Here is a 5,130-nt window from a genome sequence, read left to right as displayed (position 1 = left end):
TGGACACACCTGTGGCCAGGTCCCGGATCTCTGGTGCTGCCCGTCCCCGGGCGGGGCTCTACTCTCCCGGTACCGGAGCTCTAATCCTACCGGGACCTGGAGCTCCGATCTTTCTGCCCTTACCCGGAGTTGTCAGTACTGGAGCTGATTTCCCTGTCCACACCGGGACTGAATACCACGTCCGTACCGGGACTGGTCTCCCTGTGGGTACCGGGGACTGGTCTCCCTGTCCGTACCGGGGCTGGTCTCCCTGTCCGTACCGGGGACTCTGATTTTCTCTGGGTACCGGGAACTCTGATCTTCCTGTCAGTACCGGGGGTCTGATATCCCCATCGGTACCGATCTCCTGATCTTACAAGTATCTTTGCCTCTGATCTTCCTGTCGGTAGCGGAGGTGTGTTACTTCCATCCGTCAGTAACAGGGGCTCTGATCTATCTATCGGTACCGGCAAGGGCGGCTCTGGTCCCCCATCGGTACCGGTCTCTGGTCCTACCTGAATGCGGGCCTGGGATCAGCATTGGCGACCTGGGTTTCTGATCGCGGTGGCCACCGGGCTTTGGTGCGGGGTCTGCTCTCCGGTCTCTTTATAGATTGCAGAGGAGATAACACGTGGGAACGGAGCAGAGAGCGGCTGCGCCCGGCGCACTTCAGCGACCTGTTTTAGATAGGGAGATGGGTTCCTTCCTGACCAATGGGGACCGCGGATCGGGCTGAAATTGCACCTGTCCTTCAAATTTCACCACCGGAATCCAGTTTACTGGGTTGTTTGAAAGTCAGAACTTTTATGGTCTATTTAATTGGTTTGTTGTTGCCACATGTACCGAGATACAGTGAAGAGTTTTTGTTTGCATGCCATCCAGACAGATCATTCCACACATCAGTACATGGAGGTACTACAAAAGGAAGACAAATAGAATGCAGAATAAAGTGTTACAGTTATAGACAAAGTGCAGTGCAGGTAGACAATAATGTGCAAGGGAAATGACGAGGTAGGCGGTGAGATCAAGATTCATCTTTAGCAATATAAGAGGTCCATTCAAGAGTCTTATAACAGTGGGATAGAAGCTGTCCTTGAGCTTGGTGGTATATGTTCTCAAGATTTTGTATCTTCTGCCCAATGGGAGGGGGAGAAGAGAGAATGTCCGGCGTGGATGGGGTCTCTGAACTGATTTGGCACTCAATGAATGACCAGGTGGGAGGGGTCCTTGATTATGTTGGCTGATTTCCCAAGGCAGCAGGAAGTGTAGAGAGAGTCAATAAGATAAGATCTTTTAGTCACATGTACATCGAAACACACAGTGAAATGCATTTTTTGCGTAGTGCTCTGAGGGCAGCCCACAAGTGTCACCACACTTCCGGCGCCAACATAGCATGCCCACAACTTCCTTACCCGTACGTCTTTGGAATGTGGGAGGAAACCGGAGCACCCAGAGGAAACCCACACAGACACGGGGAGAACGTACAAACTCCTTACAGACAGCGGCGGGAATTGAACTCGGGTCTCTGGCGCTGTAAAGCATTACGCTAACCACTACACTACCGTGCAATGTGTGGGGGAGGCTGGTTTGCATGATGGACTGGGTGGCATTCAGAACTCTCTGCAATTTCTTGCCATACTGAGCTGTGGTGCCTCCAGATAGGATGCTTTCTTTTGATGCATCTGTAAAAATTGGTGAGAGTCATTGGGGACATGCCAAATTTTCTTATCCTTCTGAGGAAGTAGAGGTGTGGCGTGCTTTCTTGGCCATAGTGTCTACATAGTTGGACTAGGACTCATTGTTGGTGATACTTACACCGGCATTGAACATAGAACAGTACAGCATAGAACAGACCTTTCGGCCCACAATGTCGTGCCATTCTAATTAAATTAGGAATCAAATGCCCAACTAAACTAATCCCTTCCACCTAAATATGCATGTCTTTACATTTCCTGCACATCCATGTGCCTAACAGCATCTCGAATGCCCCTGTCATATTTGCCTCCACCACCACCCCAGGCAGCATATTCCAGGCACCCACCACTCTCTGTGTAAGAATCTTGCCCCGCACATCTCCTTTGAATTTACTCCCTCGCATGTCCTCTAGTATTAGACATTTCAATCATGGGAAAAAGATACCAGTTGTCTAATCTATCTATGCCTCTCATAATCTTATAAACCTCTATCAGATCTCCCCTCAGCCTCCACCGCTCCAGAGAAAACAACCCAAGTTTATCCAACCTCTCCTTATAGCATATGCCCTCTAATCCAGGCAGCATCCTGGTAAACCTCTTCTGCACCCTCTCCAAAGCCTTAACATCCTTCCTACAAAGGGGCGACCAGAACTGAATGCAATACTCCAGATGTGGCCTAACCAGAGTTTTATAAAGCTGCAGCATAACTTCCTGACTCTTGAACTCAACGCCTCAACTAATAAAGGCAAGCACGCCATATGCCTTCTTTACCACCCTATCAACCTGTGTACCCACCTTCAGGGACTTGGACCCGAAGATCCTTCTGTACATCACTGTTAAGGGTCTTGCCATTAACAGTGTACTGTCTCTTTACATTTGATCTCCCAAGGTGCAACACTTCACATTTGACCGGGTTAAACTTCATTTGCCATTTCTCTGCCCATATCTGCAACTGATCTATATCCCACTGCATCCTTTACCAGTCTTCTACACTATCCACAACACCACCAATCTTCATATCATCTGCAAACTTACTAACCCACCCATCTGCACTTTCATCCAGGTCATTAATATACATCACAAGTAGCAGAGGTCCCAGTATGGATCCCTGCAGAAGACCACTAGTCACAGACCTCCAGCCAGAATAATTCCCATCGACCACTACCCTCTGTCTTCTATGGGCAAGCCAATTCTGAATATAAATGGCCAACTCACTATGGATCCCATGCATCTTAATCTTCCAGATGAGCCTCCCATGAGGGACCTTTTCAAACACCTTACTAAAATCCATGCAGACAACATCCACAGCTCTACCTGCATCAATCACCCTTGTCACCTCCTCAAAAAATTTAATCAAGTTAGTAGGATACGACTTGCCCCACACAAAGCCATGCTGACTGTCCCTAATTAGGCCATGGTTTTCCAAATGCTCATAAATCCTATCCTGAAGAATCCTCTCCAGTAACTTCCCTACCACTGACTTGAGACTCACTGGTCTATAGTTTCCAAGATCATCCCGTTTCCCTTCTTGAATAATGGGACAACATTAGCTGCTCGCCAGTCCTCTAGGACCTTGCCTGTAGCTAGAAAGGACACCAAGATCTTGGTCAAGGCCCCAGCAATCTCATCTCTTGCCTCTCTCAATAACCTGGGGTATATCCCATCAGGCCCTGGGGACATCCATCTTAATGCTCTTTAAGAGACCCAACACTACCTCCTTTATCTCAAAGTGCCCCAGCATATTAGCATGCTCTGGACTGATCTCCCTATCCTCTACATCCTTCTCCTTGGTACTTACTGACAAAGTACTCATTAAGGACCCCACCCAAATCCTCTGTTCCAAGCACATGTTCCCTCCATCATCCTTGAGTGTTCCTATCCTCTCCCTAGTTATCCTCTTGCTCATGATGTATGTATAGAATGCCTTGGGATTCTCTTTAATCCTACTTGCCAATGACTTTTCATGGCCCCTCCTGGCTTTCCTAATTCCCTTCTTGAGTTCTTTTCTGGATTATTTATAGTCCTGAAGGGCTCTGTTTGATCTTAGCTTCCTAAGCTTTACATACAGTTCCTTTTTCTTCTTGACTAAATTCACCACCTCTCCTGGCATCCAAGGTTCCCTTCTCCTGTCTTTCCTTCTTACTGAAACCTACCTGTTGTGTACTCTGTGCCGTTGGTCTTTAAACACCCTCCACATGTCAGATGTGGACTTGCCTAAAAACAGCTGTTCCCAAATAACTCTCCCTAGTCCCTGCCTAATGCTCTCGTAATTTGCCCTGTTCTAATTTGATACTCTCCCGCAAGGTCCATACTTATCCTTATCTGTAGCTATCTTAAAAATTAAGGAGTTGTGATCACTGTCCCCTAACTGTCCTCCCACTGAAAGGTTGGTCACCTGGCCAGGCTCATTACCCAACACCAGGTCTAGTACGGCCCCTCCTCTTGTTGGACTATCTGCATATTGATTTAAGAAACTCTCCTGCATACACCTAACAAATTCTGCCCCATCTAAACCTCTTGCACTAAGGTGGTCCCAGTTTATATTAGGGAAGTTGAAGTCCCCCATGACAGCAACCCTATTGGTTTTACATCTTTCCCAAATCTGCCTATCCCGGTGACTATCGGAGAGTCTGTAGTATAATCCAATCAGAGTGATTGCACCTTTCTTATTTTTGAGTTCTACCCATACAGACTCAGTGGAAGAGCCCTCCATTATGTTCCCTCTGAGTGCAGCTGTGATATTATCCCTGATTAGTAGTGCAACTCCCCTCACTCCACCCACCTTTGCCTTCTTCTCTATCTTTTCTAAAACATCGAAAACCCTGGAATATTAAGCACCCATTCCTGTCCCTCTCTCAACTAAGTTTCTGTAATAGCCACAACATCATAGTTCCATGTACTGATCCATGCTCTAAGTTCATCACCCTTATCCATAATACTCCTAGCATTAAAATACACACACCTCAACCTGTCCGTCCCGTCATGCCTATTACTTTGCTCCTGCCTGTTTATACTGGTCCTGACTTCTACCTTCCTCCGAGTCCCTTCACTTTCTGGCCCGGTGTTCTGGTTCCCATCCCCCTGCCAAACTCATTTAAACCCTCCAGAGTAGGCGAACCTCCTGGCCAAGATATTGGTTCCCCTCCAGTTGAGGTGCAACCCATCTCTCTCGCACAGGTCAATGATCCAAAAACCTGAAACCCTGCCCCCTGCACCTCATTCAACTGTTCTGTCATCCCATTCCTACTCTAACTAGCACATGGCACTAGGAGTAATCCAGACATTACTACCTTCAAGGTCCTGCTCTTCAGCCTCTTTCCTAACTCCCTATACTCACTGAGCAGGACCGCTTTCCCCTTTCTATCTATGTCATTGGTGCCAACGTGCACAATGACCTCTAGCTGCACACCCTCTCCCTTGAGGATATTCTGCAGCCGCTTTGAGACATCCTCAACCC

The sequence above is a fragment of the Pristis pectinata genome, chromosome 3 (genome assembly GCF_009764475.1).
Source record: "Pristis pectinata isolate sPriPec2 chromosome 3, sPriPec2.1.pri, whole genome shotgun sequence".
Lineage (NCBI taxonomy): Eukaryota > Metazoa > Chordata > Chondrichthyes > Rhinopristiformes > Pristidae > Pristis > Pristis pectinata.
This window is presented reverse-complemented; position numbering follows the sequence as displayed.